The 18,576-nt window shown below is 40.7% G+C and overlaps 1 pseudogene; it reads right to left on the bottom strand.

Annotated features, from left to right (window-relative positions):
- Positions 1-267: 267 nt before the first annotated feature.
- On the bottom strand, positions 268-943 carry LOC103108464 (DNA repair protein RAD52 homolog; annotated as a pseudogene).
- Between the last annotated feature and the right edge of the window lie 17,633 nt (positions 944-18,576).

The raw sequence follows: 18,576 nt of genomic DNA, 5'->3' as shown, positions 1-18,576 counted from the left end.
AGGACCTTGCCAATGTATCTCAGAATCCCACCTCTCCAGAACCTTACCCAAGTAGGAAAGATAGAGGACAGGCTTAAAAACATCCATGTCCAATGGAGAAACAAATTAAAAAATCCAGAACTCCTCCCTAGAGGGAGAAATGTTAGGGGAATATGTCCAGAGAGCTCTGAACCCCAGTTCCATTGGGACCCAGAAATTTTGTGACTAAGAACATTTGGTTTTGCCCCACCACTGAGATGGAAGAGAATTTCGGAACACCTGAGGAAGTCAGACCCTGTTACCTTTATCTGAGAGAGAAGAGGAAAAAGGGAGGACAGCAGTGTGCTGTCTGCAGCTGCAGTATCTTGCTTGTTCTACAGAGGGCTCAACATCTTGTTTCTTTGGGTTAAATTTACATCAACAGACAACTGATGTGGAAGCTTACTTAATGACTTCAGATAGTCTTCGGGAAGAATATAATTTCCAAGTACCTTCCCAAAACTATGTGCTCTTTTCAGCCTGCCAGACATAGCTTTCTTCTTCATGTTCTCCTCAAATCAAGATTTTTCACTTAAGGTCCTTGTAACACCATAGCCCACATCTTCACAATAGGAGCCATCTTTCAATCAGACTCTCAGCAAGGCACGGATTCGCAGGTAGAACTTGCCATTGTTATGATCAACAACATCCATATTCTACTGTGTGATAGAATGTGCCCAGCCGTTGTCTCCAAACATCTCACTAAACACATTAATTACCCTGTGACCATCGATGTAACACACCTGTGGCCTTCTCTAGCCATGTGTCTGCTTCTGTACTCTGGGCCCAGTCTACTCCTCAGAGCATTCTAGAAGGCTTGGTGCTTATCTACTCTGCACTGGTACTATCCAAAGCATAATACAGATGTGCTAGCCATGGAAGGATAGCTGTCACAAATTCCAGGGATGACTTCAATCCCAAACATATGGCTTCTAAGTGACCTGCAACTCTGGGTTGCATGGGGTGCATTGTTGGGCTGAGCTTCACTGACAGGAGACAGACGACCCGGGACTCATGGTTGAGCTGTACACAGTATCTCTTTATTCATGCAGAACGCAACACAATCTAAGCTGAGCTAAGCTAAACTAAAAACTAAAACTAACTAAAACGAACAATCCTGCCCTTATATATACTTGCCAAGTAGGGTGTAAACAGGATGTGATGTAGAGAGGATGGAGAAAAAAGTGACTGGTGAAAATCAGGGTGTGACAAGGAGAGGGGGTGGAGCAAAAACACATCATGAATCAGTGGGGATTAAACCAATGCCCTGCAGTGGTTATGTAAATAGAATACAGTGGTTATGTACATAGAATGCAGTGTTAAACAGGGTGGATTAAACCAAATGGGGTTTAAAACAGAAGGGGTTTTTAGAAGCAGAATTAGAAGCATACCAACAGTGCATGAGGGAGCTAATAGCTTGCACAGAGATGTGCAGGGGAATCTGGGAAGGAGGTGGTGGATATCCTGGGAAGACTAAGAAGACATTTAGATTGTTGCACTTTAAATCCTTGATAGTCTCTTCTTCCACTCCCTCACATAATTGATGAGGATTTTGAAGGCATGATGACTTCAGGGCTTTTCTGTCTGTGGGTTAGAGAAAGGGCCAGTATGGGACAGTGCATACTAGTACTTACTGACCCAGCTGAGAAAGGCTGTCCCTTCTCTGCAGCTGCTAGTAGCAGTTCTTCTAATTAAATAGACATAAAAGTGTTGTGTGGCTCCAAATAACTACTCTCTGCCAGAAATTCCATTATTGTTACTTTATACCTTTAAATTAGACGCTCCTGAAAGACCTTAGGAACAAATCAGGTCAGGACTTGAAGGGAATCTAGGCAAGAATTCCACTAAATAATTAAGCAGTAAGGGGCATCGCTCCAAAGGCAACACTGAGCTGAGTTAGAGTCTCAGTTAGTTATGTCCCGTCCTCGCTGAGTGACTTTGGGTAGGTACTGAACTTCTTTGAGATTCAGTTTCTTCACTGATGAAAGAGGGATACTGTAATACCTACCTCACAGAATTATTTAGATGAGGTCACATAGCAGAGTAGAAGATAGATATTGAATGTCATATTTTAAAAGACTTACTTTCTTATTCCAGCCATTCTAGCTCCTGCAGCAGGGAATGGTACTTGGCAGTGACCTAGGAGCCCTCCCCAAGAGAAGATCTTCAAAGGCTACTGATTCTGAGAGGTGTTTGCACTTGGCATCAGGGACAGAGAAACTGCGTGCAGACAGGCATAGGGGTGGGCAAAAAAAAAAATACTGCATAGTTGGGAGCCACACAGGAGAGGAAAAGTGACATAATGCCGGGCTAGCGTGAGGGTGTTTCTTCCCAGGCACATGCTCTCTGGGTTGGAGAGAACTCAACCAGAGCCAACCTGGGCTGCTGCTTACTCAGCGACTTGGGAGAGAGACCAGAAACTCATGGTGGAGTGGGAACACAGTGTGTCTTTATTGATCAGAGACAATGCTTTTATATCTTAGAAAACCAGAAGTGGCAAGTTGGAAAAGGAAATGGCTAGGAAAGGAGGTGGAGAAAGGAAAGAAACTCCCTTAGCAACTGTTGTGAAGGTTTTAACCAGTGCGATTAATTAATACCCTGAAGGCAGGGCAGGTCTCGAGGTAGAAAGAAGATAGAACAGGCAAAACAATGATTATGTAACTAGACCATAGTGTCAGCAATGGAGGATGGAGCAGGGGGGGCTGCCCAACAACATAACTATAGAACCAGATTAGAGTGTCAAAAAAAAAATCTCATACTACTGGGAGTCGGGCGGTAGCGCAGTGGGTTAGGCGCATGTGGCACAAAGTGCAAGGACCAGTGTAAGGATCCTGCTTCGAGCCCCAGGCTCCCCACCTGTAGGGGAGTCTCTTTACAGGCAGTGAAGCAGGTCTGCAGGTGTCTATCTTTCTCTCCCCCTCTCTGTCTTCCCCTCCTGTCTCCATTTATCTCTGTCCTATCTAACAACGACAACATCAACAACAACAATAACTACAACACCAATGAGAAACAACAAGGGCAACAAAAAGGGGAAAAAATAAATATTAAAAAAAAAGGAAAAATCTCATACTACTGAAGATGGAAATTCCACAAGCAGCCTCCTACATTCTCTTAACCCAAGGAAAGCCTCAGCAAAGAAAGCCCTCACCAGCACACAGCTGGATCTTAGAGTTTCTGTTTTTCTTTCCTCAAGTCCTCCGTTACATAATCTTATACAAACTGCAGGAGAAAAAAAAATCAGGCTAATCTTGAATCTGATTTATGTATTCATTTAGTCACTGGTACTTGCCTGACACCCAGGATTTTCTTAAAAAGCTGACTCACCAGTAAGTGTGGCTTCATGTTCTTTTGAGACTACTTACCACCCATTTGCTTACAGAACACAATAGTCAATTCTCATTACTCCTCTGCAGTAGGCCACAACTCCCTGGATGGGCTTTGACTGTGATGTCATACTGCCTGCAAGTCCTTTATGCTTTATAATGGCAAAATGTGTTGTCTCATGCTCACAGCCATCTACGGCAACAACTACTACTACTATCGTTACAGAGATGTGTCGGGAAGGATGCTGAAATCCTGTGAAGAATTGCAATTGATCAGCAGTTTTTGAATGACAGAAGAAAAAAAAACAAATGTAGATTGTTATTAGCCATGATTAGACTATCAGAAGATTACTTACTGAATCAATAAATCAACATATCTTTTTGTCCCATTTAGAATAGGAGGGACACCAAATATAAATTTACTTAGTTCTCAGGTTCCACAGCAACAATGATGTATACATAGTGAACCCCACCATTTCCTGGCAGGAGACTTGAGGGAGTTTTTCCACAGTAAGGGAGAGGGGTCCAAAGATCATGCTCACTCTTACCTGACAGGAAATTTCTCTCATATTCGATTTTATTTCTTAAAAAATGTTTAACAATACAAGTTGATTCTGTGCAATTTGTTGAATTAAAAAAAAGTATCAGGTTCACATTTTACATGGTTTTTGCTTTATTTCTCTTTGCATAGTTAGTGATGGAATACATTTAACATAAATTCATCTTTCTAATGATTTTCAGGTGTAGAGTTCACTGCCATTAAGAGTACTCACAATGTTGTCAACCTTCACCATTCACTTCCAGACATCTTCATCTTAAATGCAATTTTAAGATTTAAAATTTACATTCTGCAGCCATTGAAAATAACCTTCTATTTCTCCCATGTAGTCTCTTTTATCTCCCATTCTTTTTTGTTTGTTTGTTTCTGTGAATTTCACTAGTCTAGGTACCTCAAATAAGTAGAGTCATACAATATTTGTCCTTTTGTGATCAACATATTTCAGTTAGCATGAAGCCTTCAAGTTTCATCTATGCTGTAGCACTTGCAAGACTTTATGTTTTAGGGCTGAAAGATGCTCTGTTGATGGATGACCTTATCAATGTGTCCCATAGTCTCACCTCCAGAACCCTACCCCACTAGGAAAAGATAGAAAGAGGCTGGGAGCATGAATCCACCTGTCAATACACATATCCAGTGGAAAAGTAATTGCAGAAGCCAGAACACCCACCTTCTGAGCCCCATGAAGAGCTCTGGTCCATACTCCCAGAGGGATAAAGAATATGGAAGCTTCCAATGGAGGGGATGGGACACAGAACTCTGGTGGTGGGAATTGTATGTATGGAATTGTACCCCTGTTTTCCTACAGTCTTGTTAATCATTATTAAATCCGTAGTAAAAAAAATAAAAAAATAAAAATGGTCTATTGTATGCATATACTAAATTTTGTTTATCTGTTCATTTCTTCCTTTTTTAGCTACTTACTGTGAATAATGCTACAGTGAACATGGGTGTACAAATATTGAAGTGCTTACTTTTATTTACCTGGGATATAAACTTGGAAATGGAGTTGCTGAATTGTATGGTGATTCTATTTTTAATTTTTTGAGGAACTACTATGCCTTTTCCCACAGATGATGCATCATTTTACATTTCACAAGGACTGTGCAAGAGTTCCAAATTCTCACCAAGTGTCGGGCTATTTTATTTCTCACCAACATGTGTTCTTTTTAATGTGTTTTGTTTCAAATAATAGTTATCTTAATGGGTCTCTTTTATTTTTGTACTTGAAAGATAGTAAAGAACTGTAAGAAATCCAAGGCAAGAAGATCTCATTGTAGAGGATTTCCCTTCTTCTGATGTTTGAATTACATCTTATTATTAAGTAAAACACTAGATGGAGTACATCACGTATTCTTTTTAAAAAAATATTTATTTATTTATTCCCTTTTGTTGACCTTGTCGTTTTATTGTTGTAGTTATTATTGTTGTTGTCATTGATGTCATTATTGGATAGCACAGAGAGAAATGGAGAGAGGAGGGGAAGACAGAGAGAAAGATAAACACCTGCAGAGCTGCATCACCGCTTGTGAAATGACCCCCCTGCAGGTGGGGAGCTGGGGCTCAAACCAAGATCCTTACGCCAGTCCTTGAACTTCAGGCCACATACACTTTACCCGCTGTGCTACCACCGAATCCCTACATCACATAGTCTTAAAAAATACACTTGATTTTTTCCTCCAACAATCCTCCTGAGTAGATAGTCCTACCAGCCTTTAATAACAAACACAAAGAGTGAGCTTGAAATCATGCCATGTGTTTCTCACATCCTTTGGAAGTCCTGGAGCCCTAGCTTGACTATGCTTCAAATGTCTATAAGACAGTTTCTGGCCCATGTTACTGGCATTTGTGTAAAGATGCATAAAGCCTGGCTCCTGCCCTCAAGAACAGTGACTAGTTGGATTGTATCAAAGGTGACAGGTTAACAGTGTAGTTAAGTTTCCTGGGGAGAAAGTAAATGCATTAGGGACACTGAAGGCGCTCCTCAGGGCCATGGCCAAGAGGGTCACCCCTAGGTGATGAGATATATCTGGAATCTGGAAAGCCAGGCAGATCTGAGGGGCTCCAGTATAAAGGATACTGTGGTTTATTCCTGGAAAGACAAACTGAGGAAATAGTCAAATGAGTCTATAACTTCATTATGAGGTGCTTGACTGCCAACAGGAGTATCTTTGGCATTCTCTTTTATTAAGGGGGAGGTTTTTGAGCACATGAGTACTATCACCAAACTACAGTTTACAAGAATTCTTCTAGCCACAGTGTGTGGACCAGATAGAGAGCGGAGATGACAGCTAGGAGGATCTTTGCATTCAGTGATGAGAGGCTCTAGGCTTCAGAGCTGCCAGTCACATCGTACATTTTCACATATATATATACACACACCCCTGATTCAGCTATTTTTTCTCTTTAATTTTTTTTTTTACTTTATTTATTTTGGGTAGAGACAGAGAGAAATTGAAAGGGAAGGGGGGGGTGAAAGTGAAAGAGGAAAGTTTCATGAATGGCACCTGCCCCACTTTGGCATTCGTGAAACTTTCCTCCCACAGGTGGGGACCAGGGACTTGAACCTGGGCCCCTGTGCACTAGAATGCATGCACTTCAACAGGTGCACCACCACCAGGCTCCACTGCTTACTTTTGATCCTGGTAATTGGTGTCCTTAGGTCCCTCGTGAGCCAACACTGATGCCGTGTAGTCTTTTCTTCTCCCTGGTTTTCTCTTTCTCTTTTCCAGAAAAGCACACAGGTGCCAGAGTCAAACTAACTCTTCTTGTATAGACAGACACCTTAGTCAAAAAGGCTTTGGAGCAGGTGCCCAATCCTGCACATATTTTTCTTTAGTCAGAGTGAGGGAGTGGCCAAAATTGTCATAATAACTGTAGTAAAAAGAAAAAAATAAAAGTCAGTCATCATCCTCATTGTTAGAGAAAAACAACAACAACAACAACCAGGATTTCCTGAGGTAAAAAATAATTCCCAGCACCTCTGACTTATTAAATCATTAACTCTCCCCTCCTTGGGTTACCAGATCATTGCATCAGAAAATTGACTGGGATATGTACTCATATGTCATCCTTTTGCTCACCCAAGGGACCAGGTAGACAGACTTGCTATCTATAATTTGAAACAATTACTGGCATAGGCGAGTTAGTATAATGGTACAAAAAGTTTCTCATGCCTGAGGCTCCTAGATCCCAGGTTTAATCCTCCCACACCACCATAAACTAGAGCTGAGCAGTGCTCTGGTAAAAAAAAAATAATAATAAATGAACGAATGAATGCATAAATAAATAAAAATTGAAGTCTTTCTGGCTATTGTTACAGAAGGAAGAGAGCTGTGAAAATCTTGCATGAAGAATTGAATAATTGACCCAGAAGAGTTACATATACTTCTCTTTACAACTCATCTGAAAGAATACTAATATAGTCCTGCCCAAACAGTGAAGGTAGAAAGTGCATTTTACTTTCAATATATGCCTCAAAGATGAGAAATGGAAATATTTAGGAGCACAAGTATTTGCTATAGCAAAACTAATTAGAGCTATATGGTTACATTTCAGTGTTTCTTCTCTAGAATCTTTAAAAATACAATTCATTTATTATTATTGTTGTTGTTATTGCTATTATTATTATTTTACTTTTTACCAGAGCACTGTTTACCTCTGGTTTATGGTGGTATTGGAGATTAAGCCTGGGACCTTGGAATGTCAGGCATGAAAATCTTTTTGTGTTACCAGTATGCTATTAACCTAGGGGTTCTTTTCTTTAAACACATATATCTACATAGTTGTCCACACATAAAACTAGATGTTAACTACTCACTTCATATTATGTTTCCTTTCCTTTAATTTAATTAATTTATTTTTTAAACAAATGCGGAACTACACATGGTATTTTGTAACCATTTTACACTCAGTCTCTCATGGTTGGTTTTAATTATCATTAGGCATGTTTAATGACTATAGCAGCATATGAATATCATTATATATATAACATTATATATATAACCAATCTCCTGAGTCAGATTCAAATTATTGTCCAATTTTCCTATACTGGACATACTCTGTACTTCCATACTATTATTTCCTAGGATATATCCCCCTAATGAAATAACTGGACACAAAGATTGGTCCTCTTTTATATTCTGACAGATATTGCAAAACTGCAGAGAAAAACTGCTGTGCCAAGTTAAACGGTTTCTAGTAGTATTTTAGAGTCCTGAAAGCCTGATTTCAACAGGAAAGACTATTCCCTGGCAAGCATTTCATAATACTAATGATATTAATTGCACTTAGTAGATCTGATGATGTGAGTGGTGTTTAGTAAACACGATCTGATTGAATCCCCATGATGTTTATGGGGGATATAAATACTGCTGCTTTTCAGTTGAGAAATCCAAGGCTAAGGGAGGTTAGATAATCTACCCAACTTAACCTAGTCAGGAAGTAGCAGGGCTGAATATGACAAAGACTTGACTTAACTAAATTTGAGAGCTAGGTTCCGTTGAAACTTTGTTTTGAATTAGTTTCACCTTTGTGCTTTATTTTTGTACCATTTCATTCAGCTTTAGTCCCAAATCCACTGGGTTGGTTAAGCAAATATCTCATAACCTTGATATTTGATCAATTTGCTATCCCTTATCCTGCTCTCCTTTCAGTAATAACCCTAACAAAGGTGGCTTAACCCTGTCTGGAGATTTCTTTCTCAGAACACTAGAAATAGACCTATCCTCTGACCTAGTAATTTATCTCCTGGGTGTTTATTCAAAGATAACAAAAACACCTACCCAAAGATACGTGTCTACACATAAGGTCACAACAGCACATTTCAACTCAATCAGTGAAGCAACTCAGATGCCCAGCGACAGATGAGTGGCTGAGAAAGTTTGTGGTATACACACACAATGAAATACTACTCAGCTGTTAAAGTGATGAAGTCATCTCTTTTACCTCATCTTGGATGGAACTTGAAGGCATCATGTTCAGTGAGATAAGCCAAAAAGAAATGGATAAATATCCGATGACCTCACTTAGGAGATTAAAGGTGAAATTTAAGGAATAAGCACAGGAAGGAAAAACAAAGTAAAACCTGGATTGAATGGAGTGCATTGCACCAAAGTACAAGACTCTGGGGAAGGAGGGAAAAGAGAGGAGAAAAGGGTGTCAGGGTCCTGGTACATGACAGTGAAAAAGGACTTACGTAGGGGTGAGAATATTCTGCAGACGCATCGTAGGGAGATGAGAAATTGAAGCCATGTGTCAACCACTGTACTATAAACTGTTAACCCCCTCCATAATAAAATTATAAAGATTAAAAAAAAAGTTGGTTTAGCTTCCTTTACCCTTTTAGTAATTTTCCATTCAGTAAACCCCACTATCTTCCTTGGCTGTAAACCTCTCTATTGTAGTCAGCACTGAGTTCACTCTAATGTCATTATTCCATTGTCATAAACCGCCTCCCTTGATTAAAGTCTGCCTTCCCATCTTCAACGAGCGCATTTTTTCTCCTTTAGAAGAGAATTTAATCCAGATTTCGCTCTGCCTCAATATCAATACTCTAGTATCCACTTTATTTATTTATTTATTTTTAGAGAGGAGATTTAAGACTTTAACATGAATTTTGAAAGACTGAACCACCACGAATGAATGTACTTAAAAGCAAGTGAAAGTGCTATACAGGAAGAGTGCATGTGACTGAAGAGAAAACTGACCATATTACTAACTGAGTTCCAAGTCACAAGTTGGGACAGTCATTTACCTTGCTGTGACTGTGTTCCATCATCTAGTCAGTGGAGATTATTTTAGAGTAAACCTCACAGCTTTGTCACAAAGATTAAACAAACATATATGAGCACTTTGGACAATGTATAAGAGCAAAGCAAATACTATTTTTTTCTTTTGTATTAGTTTTTTTTTTTCCAGAGCATTGCTGAGCTTTGGTTTGTACTGGTGCAGGGAACTGAGCTTGGAACTTTGGAGCTTCAGTCATGAGAGTGTCTTTGCATAAGCATTATTCTATCTAGCCCCTCCCCCTTTTATTAGTCATTTATTAAACCAAGATTGTAAGATTTCAGGGAAGTAGTAACACATCACCATCCACCAAAATTCTGTGACACCACCCTACTACAATCACCAACACAGGTTTCACAAGGCCTTAGAGACAGTCTTTTATTTTGCAGGTTCATGTGTTTCAATTCCCTACATGTCACACATGAGCAAAACCATCTGGTAGTCTTCTTTCACTTCCTTACTGACTTCACAAAGCATAATCACCTCTAGTTACATCCATTTTGCTCCAAAGGATACAATATTGTCTTTAATTCAGAGCAGTGTGTCACTGAACATACGGCCCATAATTTCTTTATCTAGTCATCTATCAATGGGCATTGATGTTGCTTCCACTCCTTAACAACTGTGAATGAAGCAAAGCAAACACTATATCATTAGCTCAGCAGTATTTATTACTAAGAATAGTACAGTAAAAAATGAAAGAAAATTCAAAGGGACGTGCAGTGGGGCTGGGCAGGAGCTCAGCAGGTCAAGCACACATGGCAGGAAGCACAAGCACCAGGTGTAAGGATCCTGATTCAAGCCCCCTCCCCCACCCCGGCTTCCCACCTGCAGGGGGATCGCTTCACATAGTGAAGCAGGTCTGCAGGTATCTTTCTCTCCTCCTGCTCTCTCGAGTTCTCTCTGTCTTATCCAATAACAGCAATGGCAACAATAACAATAACAATAAGGGCAACAAAATGGGAAAGATGGCCTCCAGGAGCAGTGAATTTGTAGTGCAGGCACTGAGCCCCAATGATAAACCTGGAGGGGAACACACACACACACACACACACACACACACACACACACACACACACACACACGGGAAGTGTAATGTTTTCTTCTTGCCTTTCTATATTGACTTGCATAACCTTTGCCTACCTCACCTTCTTTAGATACCACTAGGCTTTCAGCTATCCACCTTGATGGTTCTAATGGTCTCAAAGGGCTATAATCTCATCTTATTGTTACATCCTTTTGGATGTGGGGCGTACCATGTTGGAAACAAGTCTGAAGTGTGCATGAGTCTGGGAAGGCAATCCCAGAGCCAGTGTTCAACTGACTCACCATTCTGTCTGAGCACAAACGTTACTATGCTGGGGGAAGACAGGCTTCCCCAGACAGACCATCCTCAAGTGGTTCCCTCACCACAGGCAGACTCCATCCCATCCCATCCCATCCCATCCCATCCCATCCCATCCCATCCCATCCCATCCCATCCCATCCCATCCCATCCCATCCCATCCCATCCCATAGTCACATTTTCTTCACTGTACCAATCCCTTTCTGAAATTATACCTTTGTTTGCTCACATAGTCTATACTCCTCCTAGGAATATATCAATAAGATGTCTTTTCGTTCATGATGATACAATCCCAGCTGTCAAACCAGTCTCTGGTAAAGTCTAGCTATTCAACCCAACTGACATTTATAGGATGAACAAACAATCAAATGTATCCTAGGGACCGTCAGAAAATAATAAGAACTTGTCTATGCTACTATTCTCCTAACTCCTACCTCTTCCATATATTCAATTTGACATATGAGGAAACTGAAGCTTGGGAGGTTAGGAGAACAATCAGGAGCAAAGACACATGGGAAAAACAGAGCGCTCCGAAAACTTTGATATGGAGTGACCATACCAGGGGTGAGTGGTTAGGGGTTGGTGCACTGGGTCAAGTTCACATAGTAGGAAGTGCAAGGAGCCCACAAGGATTCTGGTTTGATCCCCTGTTTCCCCACCTGCGGGGATTGGGGTGGCGCTTCACAAGAGGAGAAGCAGGTCTGTAGGTGTCTCTCTGTTTCTCCCTCTCTCTCCCCTTTCCACTCTCAATTTCTTTCTCTGTCCTATCCAATAAAATGAAAAAAAAAAAAAAGGCCCCCAGGAGCAGTGGATTCATAGTGCAGACACTCAGTCCATAGATAACCCTGGAGGGAATAAAAGACAAAAAAAAAAAAACAAAAAAAAAAAAACGAGCAAACAAAAAAATCCAGAGTGACCATACTTTGGTACTTTACTCCACTAGAGAAAATGGAGGAATGCAGAAATCTTTGTGGGTTCAATAGATTAGAAGACTGAAATACTAGGATGTATAATCTCCCCACTGTAAATCAGAACAAATTATGTCTGCCTTACATGGCTTTGAAATAGTTTGCACCTTTAAATATAAAGAGGGAAGGAAGAAGGGTCGATCAGTAGTGCAGTGGGTTAAGCACACGTGGTGCAAAGCGCAAGGCCCAGCATAAGGATCCCGGTTTGAGCTCCCGGCTCCCCACCTGTAGGGGAGTAGCTTCACAGGTGGTGAAGCAGGTCTGCAGGTGTCTCTTTCTCTCTCCCTCTCTGTCTTCCCCTCCTCTCTCCATTTCTCTCTGTCCTATCCAACAATGAACGACATCATCATCAACAACAACAACAATAACCACAACAAGGCTACAACAAGGGCAAGAAAAAAAAACAAAACAAAACAAAAGGGGAGGGGGTAATGGTCTCCAGGAGCAGTGGATTCATGGTGCAGGCACTGAGCTCCAGCAATAACCCTGGAGGCAAAGAAAAAAGAAGGAAGGAAGAAGGAAAGGAGAAGGGAAGGAGGAAAGCAGGGAGGGAGGAGGCAAGGAAGAAGGAAGGAAGGAAGGAAAAAAGTGGAAAGACAGGAGGAAGGGTGGAAGAAAAAAAAGGAGATAAACAAAGCACAAACACATTTGTAGGGGCATTCTTTCCCCCTTTTTGGTGTTGGGAAAATTCTCTGGTGGTTCTGCAACTCTGGAGTAAAGAGTTCCTTCTAGAATTCTCTTGGGCCACATCAATTGCATTTATCGTAGGATTTTGTTGAGAGACTAGACTTCAGGCTCATTTGAACTTTTTTCTTTCTTTTTTTCCTGCTAGGGTTATTACTGAAGCTTGCCTGCATGATGAATCCACTGCTCCTGGATGCTGTTGTTTAAAATGATTTTTTTATTAGATAGAATAGAGAGAATTTTGAAAGGGGAGAGCGGAAGCTAGAGAAGGAGCAAAAGAGAAATACCTGCATTACGACTTCATTCCTGAAACATGTCCCCTGCAGGTGTAGAGAGGGGGCTCGAACCTGGGTCCTTGCTCATGGTGAACATAGTCAGCTCAGTAGGATGTGCTACTGCCCAACCTTCTCCAGGTTCTTTGTATACTATGCAAGTCTCATTTCCTCCCTAGAAGTCCTTTCATGTTCTTAGAAACAGCAACAAAAATGTCAGAAATGTATAGAGTTGGGAACTATTATATACAGTGACTTTTGCTTGCCCCCTTTAAATTTTTTATTGTTAGTGATTTAATATTGATTTACAAAATTATAACAGGGCTATAATTCCACACTGTTCCCATGACCAGAGTTCTGTTTTTCTATTACCTCCACTGAAAACTGCAGTAGTTCTCCCAAGGTCACAGATATGGATGACTATTGTTTCTATAAACACACACACACACACACACACACACACACACACACACACACACACACACACACACCAACGATTTTAGGTAGGTTTCTAGGAGCCCCTGACTTCAGTAATTTTTGTTTGAGCTTGATAGCTAACACAGAGGCAGGCTAAAAATACTGTCTGGGCAAAAGTCTAATAACCAGAATAAGTAAAGAGCTTGCCAAACTCAACAACAAGAAAACTAATAACCCCACCCAAAAATGAGGGGGGGAGACATGGACAGAATATTCACCACAGAAGAGATCCAAAAGGCTGAGAAACACAGGAAAAAATGCTCCAAGTCTTTGATAGTCAGAGAAATGCAAATGAAGACAACGGTGAGATACCACTTCACTCCTGTGAGAATGTCACACATCAGAAAATGTAACAGCAACAAATACTTGAGAGGTTGTGGGGTTAAAGGAACCCTCCTGCACTGCTGGTGGGAATGTCAATTGGTCCAGCCTCTGTGGAGAACAGTCTGGAGAACTCTCAGAAGGCTAGAAATGGACCTACCCTATGATCCTGCAATTCCTCTCCTGGGGATATATCCTAAGGAACCCAACACACCCATCCAAAAAGATCTCTGTACACATATGTTCTTAGCAGCACAATTTGTAATAGCCAAAACCAGGAAGCAACCCAGGTGTCCAGCAACAGATGAGTGGCTGAGCAAGTTGTGGTCTATATACGCAACCTATGAGTCCCTGTAAATATAAGCTTACAGTTTGTGGACACAGCTGGCATTCTGAGCTGCACTCATTTCAGGACCTGTGTTCCTCAAGTGTTGCCTTCCCTTTTTATGGAGTCTTCAAACTTCTGTCCGAACAATTGTACTGATCCCATTTTACTTATGGGGACAGAGACCCAGAAAAGTCATATTATAATTGATCACAATACACCATACTATTAGTAATTGAAGCCAAGTTCCTCAATCCCAAGACCAAAACACTTTCCATTGTTTCTGCACTACTTCCTATTAAGACCAGGTGTATCATTGAATCAATGATTTGGCTGCAAATAATGGAACATCCAATCACTAACAGCTTAAACAAATGGAAAGCTTATTTTTCTTAGAGAAGACAAAAGCCTTATGTGGTTTATCAGGGTTACTGCAGTGAGTCAATAATGCAGCAAACATTCAGGTCCTTCCTTCCACCTTCTAGATCCCATAATGACCCTGGGTCCATGCTCCCAGAGGGATAAAGACTAGGAAAGCCTTCATGGGAAGGGATAGGATACAGAGTTCTGGTGGTGGGAGTTGTATGGATTTGTACCCCTCTTATCCTGTGGTCTTGCTGATATATTTTATTTTATAAATAAATTCATAAAAATGCTAAAAATGTTGACTTACCCTTATGAATGTTGCCACTAGTGGTAAAGAAAACTTTCATCTCCAGCATCATCATCAGCCAGAGCTGAGCAGGGCTCTGGTCTCTCTCTTACTCTCATTCTCTCCATATCTTGCTCACTAAAGTAAATAGACAAAATGTTTTCTGAAAAAACAATAAAACTAAGACAACCACAAAAAAAAAAAAGAAAGAAAAAAGAATACTTTCATCTCCAACCTTATGACCTCATCCACAAATTAGGATAAAGGGAGAAGGGACATAGATCAAAGGAATGTGACAATTAGGCCTACCTTTTAGCAATTCTTTTGTCAGCCTGAGATTTCTTTTTTTATCTCTTATCCCAAATAGTGTAACTAGGCTGTTGCTTACTGTATGCGTAAAGAGGAAGTGGTCTGGAGTATTGATAGGTCACTCAACAATATCCACTCCATCTCAAACTCTTGACTGAAATTCTTTCTTTCTTCTTTCTTTCTTTCTTTCTTTCTTTCTTTCTTTCTTTCTTTCTTTCTTTCTTTCTTCTTTCTTTCTTTTCTCTTTCTCATTCCTGTTTCCATGTGGTTCCTTAATTGTCTTCTCAGGCTTCTCTGAAGCATCTAGCAGGTTTTGTTCGGTTTTGGTTTTGGTTTCGTTTCAAGTGTAGAGGCCTTGCTTTATTTTTATTTTATTTTATTTTACTTATAAAAAGGAAACACTGGCAAAACCATAGGATAAGAGAGATACAACACCACACAATTCCCACCACCAAAACTCCCTATTCCATCCCTTTCCCTGATAGCTTTCCTATTCTTTGTCTCTCTGGGAGTATGGACCCAGGGTCATTATGGGCTGCAGAAGGTGGAAGGTAATTGCTTCCCTGCTGAACATGGGTGTTGACAGGTGGATCCATACTTCCAGCCTGCCTCTCTCTTTCCCTAGTGGGGCGTGGTTCTGGGGAATCAGAGCTCCAGGACATCACTGGTGGAGTCCTCTGCCCAGGGAAGTCTGGTTGGCATCATGGTTGCATCTGGAACCTGGTGTCTGAAAAGAGAGTTAACATACAAAGCTGAACAAATTGTTGACCAATCATGAACCTAAAGACTGGAATAGTGCAGATGAAGAGTTGGGGGGGGGGGGTTCTCCATTTTGTAGATAACTAGTAGGCATATTTTAGTTATTATTATTATTATTATGCTTTATTATTTTTTATACACTGTATCACTGTACAGAAAACTAGTCTCAGTACAAATTAAATGAACAGTGCTGCCTTCTGGGAAAGCTATGAAAGGAGAGCGTCAGAAATGAATGGTGTGGGGCTAGGCAATGGTGCACTTGGTTGAGCACTCATATCACTCTACACCCAGGCCTGGGTTCACGTCACTTCTCCCCACCTGCAGGGGAGAAGCTTAGAGAGCAATGAAGCAGTGCTACAGGTGTCTCTCTCCCTATCTTCCCATAGTCTGCAGTGAGTCAGTATTTGCAGCAAGCAAGTAGAAAGACCTAAAAAGACACCATAAAGTTCCTAATGAAATAGTTTCTACTTAAAAGTAGATAACTTCTTCACCTACATCCTATTACACTTCCCTCAGTTACTCCAAAGCTAACCTTATGCAAGTAAGCTGAATAAGGACAAGAGACTGGCATACTTTATTGATGACGCTTTAGTCACTGTCAAGCCACCCCATCAGCTGGGGCCCTAGTCCTAAGATTCCCAAAAGACAAGATGGGCCTAGACCTCGAATAAATCCCTCTCTCCATTGTTACTGGTCATCTCTATCAGGAACAACACAATAGACTTCTCTGTGGGCCCCTATAGGGCCTTGCCCTCAACATGGATCAGCCACGGTAGAGAATGTTCTATCCTCTGAAGGGTGGCTGGACAACATACTCTACTTCCACCTGAGGAAGGTGGATTACGAAATTGGGGCATCTTGGAACATTCCTACTCATGACCCTGTGGAGCTCAGATCTACAGGGATGCAGAGATCACATAGGCTTCTAAGCTGAATATGAGCCCCAGATCACATCAAATTGATGGGGTTTACAGTCAACAATATTTATATACTTTTCCCATATTTTGGTTGCTACTCTCTTCCCTGATCCTGGTTTCTGGTCCTTTTTCCAGCCATGATATCATCTCCCCAGACAATAACTTGGGTCCACCTGCATATCAGATGCCAGGCTTAGGAAAAAAGAAAAACACTAGTATACTTATGAGCCTTTTGGAATATATGTAAAATAGGCCTACTGTCTTTAAAATGGAGACCCCCAAATCTTCATCTGCACTAATCCAACCTTAGGTTCAAATTAGTCAACAATTTGTTTGGCTTTATATGTTAACTCTTCTTTCAGCCACCAGGTTACAGATGCTACCGTGATGCCAACTGGACTTCCCTGGCAGACGACCCCAACAATGTGTCCTGGAGCCCCACTTCCCTAGAGCTCTGCCCCACTAGGGAAAGAAAGAGACAGGCTGGGAGTATGGATCGACCTGCCGACTCCCATGTTCATTAGGGAAGCAATTACAGAAGCCAGACCTTCCACCTTCTGCATCTCACAATGACCTTGGGTCCATACTTCCAGAGGGATAAAGAATAGGAAAGCTATTAGGGGAGGGGATGGAATACGGATTTCTGGTGGTGGGAACTGCATGGAATTGTATCCTTCATTATCCTATGGTTTTGTCAGTGTTTCTTTTTTATAAATAAAAATTAAAAAAAAAGAGATTAGGTATTAGTAGATTGGGTGTCTGGTGAGAACTTTCTTGGTTCATAGGTGTTGTCATTTTGCTGCGTTCTTACGTAGAAGAGATGAGGTAGCTCTCTGAAGATTTTTTTAAAAAAATTATATTTATTTGTTTGTTTTTACCTTCAGGATTATCAGTGGGGCCCAATGCTGGCACCATGAATCTACTGCTCCGTGAGGCCATTTTCTTCATTTTATTGGATAGGACAGAGAGAAATTGAGAGAGGAGGGGGAGAATGAGCGGCGGAGAGAAAGACACCTGCAGACCTGCTCCATCGCTTTTGAAGTGGGTGCTCGAACCGGATCCTTGTGCTTTGTACAATGTGCACTTAACCCTGTGTGTCACCACTGGCCCCTTGGAGACTGTTTTTTAATAAGGTCATTAATTCAATTAATTGAATGTTCTACTCTGTGATCTAATTATTCCCCAAAGACCCTACCACCTAATATTATCACATAGATGATAGAATTTAGCTTATGGACTTTGAGAAGACACATTTTATGTATAGCAGTACCTTGAAAATTAGATGAAATTTACAAATAATTACATTCCTTCCAGAAATGAATCAGATCAACATCACTTGCCTCAATTTAGTCTAACAGTGGTCGGCCTTCTCAGAATAGGGCTTCATTACTCTAGTTTCTCAAAGTCAGAACTTTTTTTTTTTAAATTTCATTACTGTCCAATTTGCATTAATCACTATACTTTAAAAATATTTTTTAATCTTTATTTATTGGATAAGGACAGCCAGAAATCAATAGGGAATTGGGGTGATAGAAAGGGAGAGAGACAAAGAGACACCTGCAGCACTGCTTCACCAATAGCAAAGCTTTCCCCCTGCAGGTGGGGACTGGGGGCTTGAACCTGCCCTCCTTGTGTATTGTAATACATACACTCAACTCTCGGTCTCAGTCACTGTGTGTTTACTTATGAGTAACATTGAGCATATTTTTATATTGGCTGACTGCTTTTTATTTCACTTTTGGTGTTTAACTGCTAGTACACAGTATTCATCCTTTTCTGATTTTATTTATATTATTTATTTAAATAACAGAAAGTAGACCTTTGATAATGACTTAAAATTTATTATTGATCTATTCTCTC

Source organism: Erinaceus europaeus, chromosome 1, assembly GCF_950295315.1.
Source record: "Erinaceus europaeus chromosome 1, mEriEur2.1, whole genome shotgun sequence".
NCBI classification, from domain to species: Eukaryota; Metazoa; Chordata; class Mammalia; order Eulipotyphla; family Erinaceidae; genus Erinaceus; species Erinaceus europaeus.
The sequence above is the reverse complement of the archived record's forward strand: the minus strand, read 5'-3'. Positions and strand labels throughout refer to the sequence as shown.